The sequence below is a fragment of the Giraffa tippelskirchi genome, chromosome 1 (genome assembly GCF_054371585.1).
Source record: "Giraffa tippelskirchi isolate mGirTip1 chromosome 1, T2T-mGirTip1v1.2.pri, whole genome shotgun sequence".
Lineage (NCBI taxonomy): Eukaryota > Metazoa > Chordata > Mammalia > Artiodactyla > Giraffidae > Giraffa > Giraffa tippelskirchi.
Window position 1 is genome coordinate 154,011,706 of NC_137275.1, and position 16,410 is coordinate 154,028,115.

Sequence of the window (16,410 nt, forward strand, 5' to 3'; positions counted from 1 at the left end):
TTAAAAAAACTGCATCATTGTATAAGTAATCACAGTAATAAAATATTTGTCAAATCTTTCAGTTACTTATTTTCAATACCATATTCTTTATTTTTTTTTTACTTCAGTGATACATGAGTAAGTTGTAATGTTATCTAAAAATTGAGATAATTTTGTAATTTCTTATGTGAACATCTTTTAAAGAGAAACTTTATAAAGAATACTGGTAGTATTCTTACAAACTTTTCTTGGACTATGTCCCTAAGTCCATCCTTTGCCCTCTAATTCCTACTGAATATTCTGTTTGGATGATGACATTGACACCCAAGTCTTCAATATACCCAAATTTATAACTTTGTATGAAACCATACTCTACTTGGCCACTAGGTCAATAAACGAAATGAACCACAGGTATATTTTCACCTATTTTTCTTCCCTCTTTCCTTCAGATGCCTCTCTAATTGGATCTCCTCTTTTCACTCTTCCCAATGTTAAATCTGAAAAAGGAAAACCTTGCTTGATAGGCAAGAGTGTATGTGAGGGGCTGCCCAGATTGACTGAGGAGGCTTGAATCATCCTTAGTAGATGGGAGAAGGGGCAAGTTTTTTTGTACCAATATAGAAAAAGGGAGAAAAGTGTTACCATCAATGAATTTACTCTTCATAATTGATCTTCTGTGCTCTCCTCCAATATGTATATTATAAACGTATGAACTAACATTAGGTGGAAACTAGAAGAGTGGCAGAAAAAATGTATATAATGGTAGTTGAAAGTTATCAATATAGTTATCAATATATCAGCATGTGTGTGGGAGGACTGATATGGTATTACTTGGGCTCAAATATTTGCCCTGCTGTGAATGAGTTATGCAACCCAGAGCATAACTTTCTCTTTAAGCCTCTGAGACTGAAATTACTCGTTGTTATAAATCATTCCCATTCTGTAAGTCAACTAATGGAATGTTTGTGTAAGCCTTTTATAAATGCTTAAGCATGTTGCAGATTCCTACCAACTCTAAAAAAGTAATATTTATTTTGCTTAACAAAGCACACACACACGTGTACATGTGTATATAAGTGGATGCATATGCACATATATATATTATAGAGAAAAACTACTTCTACTTGTTCCTGTGCAAAATGTCTTTGCTTTCCAGTAAAGTATCCTTAAGTATTTGCAGAGAAAGTTCCCTCCTTCTCACTCTATTCTATGTGGCCTGCCCATGAAATCATTATGGTTCAATAGTTTAGAAGGTGTTCATGTTGCCCTTTGATCACAAAGGAAATTCAGCTCTGGAGAAAATCCTATGATAATGAGTTTGTCAACACCAAGCAACTGCCTTTTATGAAAACCACTCACAAAATAAATCTGGTATGAAAATTAAAGACAGAATATTAAGATAGCATTGATTCATTTATCTGGAAATTATTTCTAACCATATAATATTAATAACCCTTCATGACTTGAAATGTAAGCTGCAGCTAACATCACACGGAGACAGGAATTATTTAATATTGCCAACAACTGAAGTCATATTGAATTTTTTAGCAGCTGAAATTACATTTACTGAAGTACCATAATGAGGATATTTTGCAAACTGTAATAAAATACTGGAAATTATCACAAGATGAGAGCTTGTTTACATCAATCAGTGTTCATTAGTCATTCATAAATATATGCCTAAGATAAATCAAGATATAATGTATATTGATCACACTGAAACCACTTAAAGTGTCAAATAATGTGTAGTAAAATTTGGGAGAATTAGATTACTGCAAACCAAAAGTTGCATCCAGGCTTACTCTCTGTCTTTTATCCACATTTCTCAAGAAAATGTGAGTTGCATGAAAATAGACCAGATCTGGGGGGTTAGAAGAAAAGACACTGACTGTTAGTGATGGTTATCAGTAACTAAAACTTGAAATCATTCACAAAATTTTAAGCATCTACTACCAACACTGTATTTCTCTAGACCTGTGGGGGATATAAATATCAATAAAGCATTTCTACTTTTCAAGTGACTTTCTTCCAGGAAAGAAGATATGCTGTATACACAGATAGTATTCAATGTTATGTTATAATGCAGGTACACATATTTTTAACATGTTAGGTAAAGATAATGCATGATAAAGAGTCATGTTTGCTGGAAAACATATATTTTGATATGTATTAAAGCAGTTATGAAGTCTTCTTGAAATTGAATCTGATATAAATAACAGGGATTATATGTAGGCTGGGAATGGCATTGTGAATGGAAAGAACAAGACGTTTACAATGACCTCAAAGGTAGAGGACAAATAATAAAGGACAGTTAGCAATCCCGTTTTTTTCTCCTTTTTATAAAGGGTAGCAGTACTGGGCTTACCTGGTGGCTCAGCTGGTAAAGAATCTGCCTGCACTGTGGGAGACCCGGGTTTGATCCCTGAGTTGGGAAGATCCCCTGGAGAAGGGAATGGCTGCCCACTCCAGTATTCTGGACAAGGGAATTCCATGGGCTGTATAGTCCACGGTATTGCAAAAAGTCTGACACGACTGAGTGACTTTCACTTCTTCAGTTCAGTTCAGTTGCTCAGTCGTGTCAGACTCTTTGCGACCCCATGAATAGCAGCACGCCAGTCCTCCCTGTCCATCGCAAGCTCCCAGAGTTTACCCAAACCCATGTCCATCGAGTCAGAGATGCCATCCAGCCATCTCATCCTCTGTCGTCCCCTTCTCCTCCTGCCCCCAATCCTTCCCAGCATTAGGGTCTTTTCCAATGAGTCAACTCTTCACATGAGGTGGCCAAAGTATTGGAGTTTCAGCTTCAACATCAGTCCTTCCAATGAACACCCAGGACTGATCTCCTTTAGGATGGACTGGTTGGATCTCCTTGCAGTCCAAGGGACTCTCAAGAGTCTTCTCCAACACCACAGTTCAAAAGCATCAATTCTGCGGCACTCAGCATTCTTCACCGTCCAACTCTCACATCCATACATGACTACTGGAAAAACCATAGCCTTGACTAGACGGACCTTTGTTGGCAAAGTAATGCCTCTGCTTTTAAATATGCTATCTAGGTTGGTCATAACCTTCCTTCCAAGGAGCTGGCATCTTTTACTTTCATGGCTGCAATCACCATCAGCAGTGATTTTGCAGCCCCCCAAAATAAAGTCTGACACTGTTTCCACTGTTTCCCCATCTACTTCCCATGAAGTGATGTGACCAGATGCCGTGATCTTAGTTTTCTGAACGTTGAGCTTTAAGCCAACTTTTTCACTCTCCTCTTTCACTTTCATCAAGAGCCTCTTTAGTTCTTCTTCACTTTCTGCCATAAGGGTGGTGTCATCTGCATATCTGAGGTTATTGATATTTCTCCCAGCAATCTTGATTCCAGCTTGTGTTTCTTCCAGCCCAGCATTTCTCATGATGTACTCTGCATATAAGTTAAATAAGCAGGGTGACAATATACAGCCTTGACGTACTCCTTTTCCTATTTGGAACCAGTCTGTTGTTCCATGTCCAGTTCTAACTGTTGCTTCCTGACCTGCATACAGGTTTCTCAAGAGACAGGTCAGATGGTCTGGTATTCCCATCTCTTTCAGAATTTTCCACAGTTTATTGTGATCCACACAGTCAAAGGCTTTGGCATAGTCAATAAAGCAGGAATAGATGTTTTTCTGGAACTCCAGTAGTACTGAAAAGTATGGTGATTAATTTTCATGGACTTGAATATTAACTCAAGAAGTGTCTTTATTTTTATGATCCTCCTCCAGTGATCTGTGGATTTTCCACTGTGCTAAATCCCCATAACATCACAAATACATTTTTTTTGCCTTAATTTGGAAATACTGTATCTTTTATACCCATGAAGCATATCATAGTTTACTAATCTGATGCTTATATTAGTACTTAAATAACAACATTGACCTCCAAAGTTTTATGTTTTACATGCCATAACATTTTTCTACCACACTCAGTTATGTATAATTTTCTACAGTAAATGTTCGTGTCAAGGTCACAAAGCAACAGTACTTGCAGTTTTAAAACTAATATTAGAAAAAATGTTTCCTGTAATACACCGTTTGTACCAAACACATATAAATTCAAATTTGTGATATATGTTCAAAAGTTATAGATTAAAAGCTGAGCGCCAAAGAACTGATGCTTTTGAACTGTGGTGTTGGAGAAAACTCTTGATAGTCTTTTAGACTGCAAGGAGATCAAACCAGTCTATCCTAAAGGAAATCAGTCCTGAATATTCATTGGAAGGACTGATACTGAAGCTGAAACTCGGATACTTTGGCCACCTGATGTGAAGAACTGACTCACTTGAAAAGACCCTGATGCTGGGAAAGATTGAAGGCAGGAGAAGAAGAGGATGACAGAGGATGAGATGGTTGGATGGCATCACTGACTCGATGGATATGAATTTGGGCAAGCTCTGGGAGTTGGTGATGGACAGGGAAGCCTGGCATGCTGCAGTCCACGGGGTTGCAAAGAGTCAGATACATCTGTGTGACTGAACTGAGTGAATAGATTAAAATAAAAATTTTATGATAACAAGTAGATATTAATCTTTATCTTTCTAAATAAAGACTGGTAGGTTAAACCATAGTTTTGTCTTCTCAAAGCACTGTTGTCACATTCTTAAACCCGTAAGTTTCCTGTTAACACTAGTTAGAAATTTTGGCCTCCAGTTTCAATTATCACTTCAATCAAGAATGAGTCAAATGCACTTGAGGCTTAAATTTTTTATTTCTACTTTTTCTCAATTCTGTTAGTCATAAAATTGTCTTCATGTTTACTAAAATATTTAGATAATTCTTTCCTTTTTCTCATTTCCCATTCTACTCATTCAGAACATGTTTGTTAAAGTAAAGCATTTTTCTGAATCCTGAAAGTCTTCTTTCACATCCTTTATATTTTTTATATATATATTCTCCTGTCTAATCAATGTTTTAAGCTTATTTTTCCCCCTTGACCAATTTAAAAAAATCACTATTTCTCCTTTTTATCATATTGTTGCCATAGAAATTCTTCTAAGATACAAGCAGCATTTCATAGTTACTGTTCCCTGCCTCTTTATGGTATTGTATTTATACTGAGTTTTTGAGAGCTTGGCATGGTGGCAGAGTATTGCAGTATGTGAAAGTATGAGACAAGAGTTAGAAGCATGAAACTGAAAAACTTAGATGTTGGAACTTGGTATTTAGATTTGAGAAATCCCCACAAGTGATTTAACATTAGAGTGAAACAGATGAAGACAAAAGCGAGGAAACAGGTGCTAATATCATTTTGTTTTGAGACATGGACATTGGAATACAAAATGATAAAGATGAGTGAGAAGGAATTATCCCAGATGATTAAAGAGATGTGGGAAAGTTTAGGAAAAAGTTAAAAAAAAAAAATCAGTGCCATCTGTTGGATGGCGAAAAAATAGTTTATTAAAATGAAGTGGTGTTTTATTTTTTTAATATGCGAGATAAAACATAATTTTCTGGTTATGTAGAAACATAAATCAGTCTCCTTCAAAGATCTACTATTCATGAGGCCTCAAATACAAAAATGTCAGAAGTTGCCCTTCTTTCCCCTTAGATTAATGTTAGATGCTGGAGATGACATGATTACAGTGAAAACTCAGAGCTTGGCAATGTTGTTGTTCATTTCCCCACTTGTGTCTGACTCTTTGAGACCCCACAGGAGGAGCAAATGGCAAACTACCCCTGTAGACTTGCCATGAGAACCTCATGAACTATATAAAAGAACTTGGCAGTAGTAGATATTAAATGTAATTTATTTCTTGTAGTGGGGAAGATACAAATTCCTGTTTGATATGGCAATGTTCTTTTATCTTAATAAATTAGAGGAATTTTCTCATTTTTAGGTATCACTTAAGCAACCGTTGCCTTTCTATAATAAATAAGCAAACTTCAACACTAAAATCATGTCTTACGTGTGTGATTATCAAATACTTTTTGTTGCAATATGCTGAAACAGTTAAAAACATCTGAATTTAGATGAATACATACCATTGGCTACAGTCAGATGTACTGGTAGTCAGTGTTGGCAGCTCAGTACTAGAACATTGGACATGTGGAAATTCTCAAATTCTGTTGCTAACAGAGATAAATAGCACCTACCCAGGGTAGGCCTTGAAAGCAAGGGCAGAATGTACTTTATTTTCAAGTATTTCTAACAGTGGAAACAAATTATTTTACAAAATCTAGAGGGATATGGGATATTCTTACCCTGTGTTAAACCCACAAAACTTTAGCTTTCAAATTTCAGAAAGTGAATGTTAATTTTTAAAGCAATTGTGTTTAGAAATGAGAAGGCAACAAGAAAATCTTCTGGGTTCTTTGAAATTTCTTTTGGTAGGAGGTAGTTTTCCTTTCGAAAGTATGTCATAACACTAGATGGTGTTTCTTTTTAAAAGATTCCACACAATTCTGTCAGGGGACAAACAAACCTGTCTGCAATCTTCAGTGTATACTGTTGTTGAAATGGTTGAAGCAGTTGTAGAGCCCTAAGAATTATTCTCCTTATTTTTTTTCTAAATAGGAAAGAAACTGATCATGTAGTAATTGGATAGTATTAAAGGGGCTTATAATAGCAACAGAATCATAGCATCTTGCTCCACCTTGTCCTGTAGGCACATTCAATAGAAAAAGGTCCAACTTCTACCTGTTTATCTTGGTAATAACTTTGCTTAGTTTTAATTTATGTTTCTATTGCTATCTTGACTTATCAATTCTAAACATAATCTACTAATTTCCTACTATGATACTTCAGGGGATATAGGTCAGCCACTGATCACAGAACTTTTTTTTCCATTCTCCTCTCAATATGCTGAATCAAGTTGTATTGAACTCAGTAGTCAATGTTTACTTAATGACTGTGTAGATACTACTTTCAGGTTTACATTGTTTGGGGCTAAGATCTTTGTTTTCCTGAAGCTTAATAGATTATAATGTCTTCAAATTTCAAATGTACAAAAATATTAAAATATGTGTCAAATTCCATTATTTGGAAATTGTATTCCTCCAGTCTTCCATCATTCTGTTCCCATCTATCTGGCTGTTCTCTTATGTCCCCTGTCTGTTGTCTGTTTTGCTCTGAATTTCTTGTTCCTGAATTGTATTTACTACACCTTCTTGATTGGACCTCTTCCTCTTTTTGCAAAAATAAAACAAGTTTCTAGTAGCTTCTTAAATAGTATTGTGAAAAGTACATATGTTGGACCCATGCTTGTCTTTAGAGGGCTTACTTCCACCCTTCCATGTGAATGATATTTGAGTATATGCTTTAGTATCTGGGATGAAAAGGGTTCTCCTTCATGACTATGGTAAGATCACTTTAATGCCAGTCTGATTTCTTTTCATTTGTAGGTGACTTTTTGTTTTACTTTCCTCTTTGTAGGAACCTCTTACGATTTTTAAAGTTCATGATGGTGTGCCTTGATATGGGACTAATTCCAGTTGAGAGTGATTTTTCTTTGATTTTGAAAATTCATATGTAATTTCTTTGATAACTTTATCTTATCAGCTGTCTTTATATCATTACTCAATTATCGAATCTTCTAGATTTGGGTCTTAAAGATTTTCAACTCTTACTCCCTCTCTCTCTCTCTTTTTTTGGGGGGGGGAGTTTCTCTATTTTAGATTTCCTTGACTTTATCTTTTACCTTTCTATTGATTTTTAGAAAATAGTTGGATATGGAACAAAATTAAACATATAGGGAAGTTGTGGGAAAAATGAAAGAAACACTTCAGCACCTCTTACCTGTAGTTAACATTTGCCTCATCTACTTTCTTCTTAAAGGGCACTCAGTAACCCAAACACACTATCTCTATGCGTTCCTTCTTTCCTTTCCTTTGAGAGTAGGTTGCATGTATGACTTTCCTTCACCTCTAACTACCTCAATGTTTTTGTTCTTTTTTTTCTGAAGAACAAAAATAATTTCTTAGCATTTACAGTAGGGTAATCAGTTTCAGGCTTCCTCAATGGCTCAACTGGTAAGAACCTGCCTACCAGCACAGGAGACACAAGAGATACAGGTTCCATCCCAGGGTCGAGAAGGTCCTCTGGAGAAGGAAATGGCAATCCACTCCAGTATTCTTGCCTGGGAAATTCCATAGATGGAGCAGCCTGGCAGGCTGCAGTCCATGGGGTTGCAAAGAGTTGGAAATGATTGAGTATGCAGGCACGCATGCAGTAGAAACAAAACTGGAAACAATCAGCTTCAGTAAATGTGTAATCAATAAAACATTTGGAGCACCAGCAAGTAGATTATATCAGTGTTATCAACTGTTATCAGCCAATTCTTCATGGTACATTTTTCCTTCAAGTATGGGATCCAGCCTAGAGTCATATATTGTATTTACTTGTGTTAAAAGGTAAACTGAGACATGTTAAATTTCAAGAGTTTGAGGAAAAATCGATATGAATTGGTCAGCACCAAGCAAGAAGTGGTTAGCCATGCTCCATGAGAGGAGTTGGTAAGAGACTTGATAGAGAAAAGGCAGAAGCAAAGCAAGGAAATTATTGATTGGCTATAGCTTAAAGCGTAGTTTACTATTTGGTTGACTTAGATTTTGATTTTGTAATCTTTGAGGCATTTATTGCCTTGGATTCTGGTTTGCTTGCAAATACTTTCATGGCATTAGGCCACCTCAGACTAACAGCCTCATTGTAAAAATAACAGGTGTCATATTCTGCAGACCCCTTCAATCTAAAACATTGGCTCAGCCTTCTTTATCTTTTATAACAATGTCTTTTTAAAGAATAGTCTCCCTTTTAAAAATGAGAACATTTTTGGTTCATCCATTCTGTTTTTAACACTTTTTCTTCTAATTTCCAATTTTGTGTTTTACTTACTATAGCATTCTGCTTTTGTTTTATTATCATAGGATATCTTATCATAATATAATCTATTTCAAGTTCAGTACTGACGCCAGTGATGTTTTCAGTGTGTGTTCTTAAACTTCTGTATTGTCTCTTTTTTGTTTCAGTGTTTTGGGTTGTTACTGTAGGATTTAGCTAAAGGTCACAGTCATGTTGCAGTTTTGCTCAGATGACCTTTTCTTTCTCCCTTACATATTAGAGAAGGGTTTTAGAGTAGGATCTGTAGTCATACAATTTGATTGCTATTCTTTTAGAAACCAAGGAGAAGGGGGTTCCAGTTTCTTTGGTTAAGTATGCAGCTTGAAATAAGAGTTCTCTTTAAAGTGTACCAGGCTTATTGTCTCCAAAGCAAATACTTAGAATTCAGGGTTTCTGGATGGGGGATGCTGAGGAATGGGGAATAATTGCCAGCTGTGGGGGATGAGAGAGCAACCACTTTTCAGTCTTAGGATTTTTTTTTTTTTTCCCCTCAAACTGCATCCCACCTCTTTGTTCTAAACATTCACTCCTTCCAAATACTGGGTTGTGGGTGGCTTCATGGGGTGATGAGCTGAGTTGTATGTACTCCACACTCTGGGCACATAAGGCAGTACCTTGTCAGCTCCACTACATCAATCATCATTTCTCTGTTTCTTGTCCTCCACAAGTTGAATATAACACAATGATTAGAGGTATGATTCTGAAACCAGACTGCCTGGATTTGAATCCTAGCTTTATCACTTAATGAATATTTGATTAGCAAGTTGCTTGATGTTTCTTTCCCTTTATTTTCACATTTATAAAGTGGAGATAATGATAGGGATGTTACTGATACTGAGTTAGAACAGTGCCTGACACAGTCACCTGCCCTCAACCTTGCTGCTATCATCATCTCTCTTCTATTAGGATCACCTCTCTAAGTTGATTTTTTTAAAACAACTATTTTTCTGTCATTTGCCTGATGTTTGAGAAAAAGAAGTTAATGCCTGTCGTCAAATCATCAGTCTTTTTTTTTTTTTTAACAATATTAGGGCTTTTAATTTTATTATCCTCATTCTCCTGCCATTTTTTTTTTCTGAGCAATAATATGTTTGTGTGATAAGATCTCTTTTAGTAAACTCCTTCATTTCATCTTAAAAAGCCAAGAATTGTAACTTCTAATACACCTAGATTAATTATAGGATTTTATTCATCTCTATAAAAAGTACTCATTCTATTTTATAAACATTTTCTTAGGATTTTAGGTTCAAATCTTACATCATTGATTATTTTGAGACATAACTACTCATGAGAACTTATTACAAGATGATTTAATTAAACATTCCAAATTAATATTAAACTATAAAAATTTATAAAAAATTTTATTCTACTGCTATCTGTAACCTATTAAACAGGCAATGGAATCCCTATCTTATGTGCATAGATATTTATGTTATAGAAATTCAGTTATTTAAATATTTATAAAATGTGAGTTGAGAGCAAGCAGCACTTTCAAAAAGCAGTTAATAATGAACAGACTTCAAGGGAGCTATCATCATAACAACAAAGTGCTTTGCAACTCCAATAGCTTCAGTGGTGCAGAAATAGGCCATCAAATATAATTAAAAGCGGTCAAAAATAAACAGAAATTGAACTGTAAAAGGCTGTCCTTTGCTAGGAGCTTCAGGCAAAAAGAAAGCCAGGAAGAACCTTGAAAGTAGTAATAAATTGATAAACCTTACTGCCTGCAGCCTGTAATGTGCTCTGTCAGATTTTAGTATCAGTTAAAGTAGATTAATAGAGCAATCACTGATTCTCTATCTTAAATTCTTCTCTGTTGTTCCCTGATTATAGGCTCCCATGATAGATGGAAGCCTGAGTGGGTTAAAATTTCAATTCATTTTTCTGCTCAGTTGCTTTTTAAGTAATGCTGGCATCTACATTTGCTGGACACCAGCATTCTCTGTGATGTTTTAAAAGCAGAAATAAATTCAGTTATTGACATATTTTAGTCCTCATTTCTGGGGAGGGTTAATTCCTCTGTATTCAACAGAGGAAGAAATGCCCTAGAACGTGAGCAATTGACATCTTTCTACCAGTAGGGGCTACCATAGTGAAGTGTGAAAGTGAATAGTGAAGTGAATGATAAAGAGAAGATTACAAATTTATTGTGGCTCTAAACACTCAGATTAATGTGAATCTGTAGAAACCATACCACAAGGACAGAAACAATTTGCCCTTGATCATTTTATTTTTATAATAATGTTCTTTAATGAAGCTAAAGCCTCCCTGCTGTGACCTTATTATGTTTTTCAACATCAATGAGAAATAGATTCTTCTGAATTGTAAGAGAGCTCATGAAACAGCAGGCATATTGAAATAGAGGATCAATTACTTCTTTTGCAGTAATTCTGAACATGAAATGGCTATAGCACAGCCTATGTAGACAAGAAGACAGAGCAGCATATTGAAAAGCTGTATACAAATTAAATTTATCAGAAAAAGCTGAGATAAACTGTTTTGTTTTCTAATATCTTATGATTAGAGTGTCCCTTTGAAAAGCACATGCTAAAGATTCTGTTGTAGCAGAAGCACACAAAAACTGAAAGTTGTATCCTTAATTTAAATCTAAAAAAAAAAATTTAAATATATTTAACAGTCTTCCTGAAAATTACTTGATACCACTGCTTATGAGTTTCATTTTACTCATTTTAACCTGAAGAAGGATCTTTGATTAGGATAGGAGCTTAAAGGTCCTGATGAGAATGGAGACAGATGAGTCTAGATGTTATGAATGTAACAGATTATTACTGCATTTATGAAATACTCTAATTCGTGAAGTAATTTGTTTCCATTATGTCATTCAATCCTGGCAGCAATCCTAAGAAGACATGAGCTCAAACAGTGCACTGACAGCTTTACAGCTGCAACAGTAAGGCAGACTGAGGTTCAGACAGGTTAAATGAAGAGCACTAGGCCATGCAACTACCTTACTGCTGGCACCTGGACCTACATAGTAGCTCAGTATTCTGTCTTTCCCTTTAGGTTTTGCAAGAACACTGAACTTTCAAAATGCAAATCATTTTGCTATAATAAAGTCAGTGTTACCAGAGTATATAATTTCCATTTTCATCTGCCACATTCAGGCAGGAGTTTCCCATTTGTGCTGATAGTGGAGTCACACGGATCAATGGGCCTTTAGAGAATGAAATGCTTTATTTGAATGATTGTCCTGCAGCACATGCAGGACTACACAGCACTGTAAGATTCAGGAAACTGAGACAGCAGGGAAGGGGGCTGTCTGAGACCCTTCTTCAGAAAAGGGCAGACAGATTGAATGCTTCATTCTTTGCTAGGCAGGGACTTTCCCACCTGACAGGAGATTGGGGTGGAACTCTGGCCGCAACACCATCCATCATCCTGGTCGATGAGATTGACTTAAAGAGACTGCTGAGGGTCAAGATGATAGAGTCCTGAAACTACTTAGGAGGAAGAGAAATGGGCTTTCAAAATAAGGATTACAAGAGAATGGTATAAGTGAAATTAAGGAGAATGAAAGAATTTTTTTAAAAGGCGGTAGGAGATCAGTGTGAGGAGCAAAAGTACTGAGAAATTAGAGGTAAAAAATAGTGGAAATGCAAATGATAAGCTTACTCATACTCATTCAGATGAGTGATAGTGTTTTATTTATATATTTTTAGCTTTTTCTAAAGCTATTTTCCATTCTTTTACATAAACCAGTAAAAGGCTGCTAATACCTTTCTACCTCTAATATTTCAACATCAGTATTAATACTTTTGTACTAACAAAAAATAATGGCATTCATTGTATTGTGACTGTGTATCAGACACTTTTCTAGAACTCAAAATGTATTAACTATCTGGATATTTATAATATAAGCTATTAATCCTATTTTAAATATCAAGTTAATACTGTGTTTCAAATTTAAGGAGCTTGCTTGCCCATGAAAACTACAAAGCTCAGTGGCAAAGTCAGAAAGTTTAGTTCTACAGCCTTCACCCATTCCCTAAAATAATAATCTGCTTGCTCATTAGAACAACTTTGCTATTTGCTTTTGAAAAATAACATTTTGGTAAACCCAAGAATTTATGTGATATTTAAACTACAGTGATATTGCTTAAATATTTCTAGAATATTTTGGGTTGGGACAAAGTCCACTTTGCCTTAAGATTATGGCAAGAAAACAAAATTTGCATTTTTAACAGTGATCATAATTTCTTATGAAGTGCAGTGGCTAGTAGCAGCACTATATGACTTTCTATAAAAATTGTTGCCATGATGCATGGAGATGCACAATAATAGTTACTGTCGCACTATCTTTAAACATGAACTAGAGTTAAAACAACTTACTTAAAACATGGTTTTTAGCATAACTGAATGTTATAAACTATCCCATTACTGAAATTCATGTAGATCAACTCTGTGTATCTGTGTGTGTTCAGACGCATACTGTTGATCTTTATTTCATTTTTCTGAATTTTCCTACTGCCTAAAATTTGTTGGTAACCCTAAATCAAAGCTTATAGAATGTTGTCATTCCCAGACATACACAGAACAGTAAAAGTGAGTCTCCCTCCCCTTACAACTCCCAGCTAAGGTAGAATGAGGTGGTACCTTCCCTTTTTATTTGACATTCTTATTGATAAACAAGTATCCTTTTCATGGTCTACTAAGTGTGACTTTTTTTAGAAATTTCTTCATTTTTTGTGGGATATTATGGTATTCTTACTATTTTAAATGGCCCACAGTTGTAGTGTTGAAGTGTTGTCAGTATTCCTAGGTGCAAGATAACAGATTTGCTTTGTGGAGAAAATATGTGTTAGATAAATTTCATCCAGGCATGAGTTATAATTTTGTTTGGCTGTATATTTAAAGGTAGTGAATAAATGATATATATTTAATAGGGTATTTTTAAACTGCCATACTGTCTTATAAACCATTCTTTTCAGTAAAAGCATACTGTAAACATGTTTCTATGTCTCCTAAAGTACAAAATTCTTAATGGTCTTATGAAAATTCATTGTATGGATTCATTGGAATTATTTTTTTACTTGTTTCCCTTATTTAAGTTTGTGTTGTTTCTAACTTTTCTTTATTAGAAACAGTATTCTAATAAGGATGCTTGCACAAATACTTTTGTTAACATGTTCCGTTATTTACTCAGGATATATTGCAAAAAGTAGAAGTGGAACTGCTAGATCCAAGTCTGTGTATGTCTTACCCTATCAAATTGCCCTCCAGGCAACTATGCTGGTTTACATTCCCTCTAAACTCCACATAAGTCCCTCTCCCCACACCTTTTGCCGTTCTGGATATGTTTCTTTTCAGTCACTATCAGTTACACATAGTTTAGTTTAAAAAGTGAATAAATAAATCTGTGTTTGCTCTAAAATTTCAAGAACTTTAAGAGGAAATTAAGTAGCTGAGAGGAGAATTTCTGGAAATAGCATTTTAGAATGAGGCTTGCCATTTTTTAGAGTGTGGTTTTTTTTTTTTGGCATTGCAATAAATCCAAATATTTTAAAATAAATTTTATTTCCACCAATTAGCCATTTACACTAACAAAATTGTATCCTCCTTTGGCTTTTTAAATGTCCGATCTCTTAATTTAAAATTAACAAAGTTAGAGTGACTGATATAAATAAACGGGGGTTTTCTTAAGTGATATCTTTCAATGCTAAAGAAGGAAATATTAAAATCATTTAGAAGTGACTTAGATTCTAAAGTAAATTGAGTTATTCTATTAATATTCTGAATCTGGAAGATGGTGGAAAGAAAAGAGAATGAACTGATTGGGATTATTGAATCAAATAGGGCTAGATCAACTTTGGCTGACAATGAACATGTACTTTCAAGCGAGGGACTCCTAAATGAATTGTTTCTCTTCTTTGCCTAGTCCTGGCTGTCTTAATGTTGCTGCTGCCACTATTGCTATGTTCTGTTCCCCTCCATCTAATTTGTAGCATGAGTCCAATGGTGCTTTGATTACTGGAACTGGATTGGTATGCTGATCATGCACAAGTCACGATGATCTTTATCTCCATTCCATTCAGGCAGAGAGACAGAAAATTAACAGCACTTGAAATTTTAAAATCATTTTGTAACAACATTTATTTTACAATACTATCCTATTCACTTTTTCTTGAAATTTTAAAACTAACTGCATAATTTTAAAAAAATCTCAAAGGGGAAGAAGGAAAAGTAACATTTCTTCCCCTTCACTCCCTCAATTCTGTTTTGAGATAAACATGTTTTCTAGGTAAGCATGTTCTTTTAGAGAGAATCTGTATACAAAAAGCATATGTGTACAAAGGTGTAGTTTTAAAAATGTTTTAATTATTGCATTCTGTGCTCACTATTCTGCATCTGTATTTTGCGTCTCTCAAGAAAAAGTGGAGGTTGGCCCTTCATGTGATTAAAATGGGCACAGGTAAAATTTGATAGTCACTAGTGACTTTGTGCCAGACACTGTGTAAGCCTTACATATATGAAAGTGTTAGTTGCTCAGTCATGTCTGACTCTTTGCAACCCATGGACTGTAGCCTGCCAAGCTCCTCTCTCCATGGAATTCACCAGGCAAGAATACTAGAGTTGATAGCCATTCTCGTCTCCAGGGTATCTTCCCGACCCGAGAATGGAACCTGGGTCTCCTGCTTTGTACGTAGATTCTTTACCATCTAAGCCACTAGTGAAGCCCCTTAACATAATTCTCATAACTCTCCTAAAATTCTATGACTTCCTTCTATAAATGAGGCAGATGCCTGAAGAAATTCAGCAAGCTATTGAAGCTCACCTAACTAGTGACAGCAAAGCCAGGCTTAAACCCAGGCCTTTGGATTCTAGAGTCCACTGTCATGTCCATCATTCCTGAACTTTACAGGACTAGCAAGTGGAGGGCTGTTGAGTTAGCTGAATGTAATCTTTAGAAATAACTGTGTAAATTGATTTTACAACAAATGGGGAACTTTAAAAGAAGGGAAACACATAAATAAATTTTTTATTTTTGACTGAAAGAAAAGGCATTTAGGAACTTTGCCAAACTAGAGTATTCTTTCATTTAAAATTTTTATATTTTAGCTTCTTTGATCTTGATAATCATAACTGAAATAAGCTGGAACTGCAGGAAGCTAAGACAGTGACACATGAGCAAATGCATTTGCACTTATGAAAGAGGTTGGATGTGGAGTGGAAAGATGTAAAAGAGACTAGCAAGTTAATTAGGAGTTCTGAGGAAGCTAATCAGCTTGGTCCTAATGGTGATAGCTTTTGTAAAGTGGGCATCTATGGAGGGGGGAGGTCCCTGTGACATTCACTTGCAGTGCTCTGAGTTTTGCAAATGAGCAAATCAATACAGGGAAAAGAAAAGGTAGCAGGACAGAAAAGACTAAGGTTAGCTGCTGCAGCTGCTAAGTTGCCTCAAGTCATCTCAGACTCTTTGAGACACTATGGACTGTAGTCCACCAGGCTCCTCTGTCCATGGGACTCTCCAGGCAAGAATACTGGAGTGCATTGCCATGCCCATCTCCAGGGGATCTTCCCCACTCAGGGATTGAACCCACATCTCTTATA

General features: G+C 35.6%; 1 protein-coding gene across 1 annotated transcript in view; it reads left to right on the forward strand.

The window, feature by feature from the left end:
* Nucleotides 1-16,410, forward strand: part of PTPRD (protein tyrosine phosphatase receptor type D) — a 1,686,434-nt gene that overhangs the window by 36,710 nt on the left and 1,633,314 nt on the right. The gene's annotated exons all lie outside the window — the stretch shown is intronic.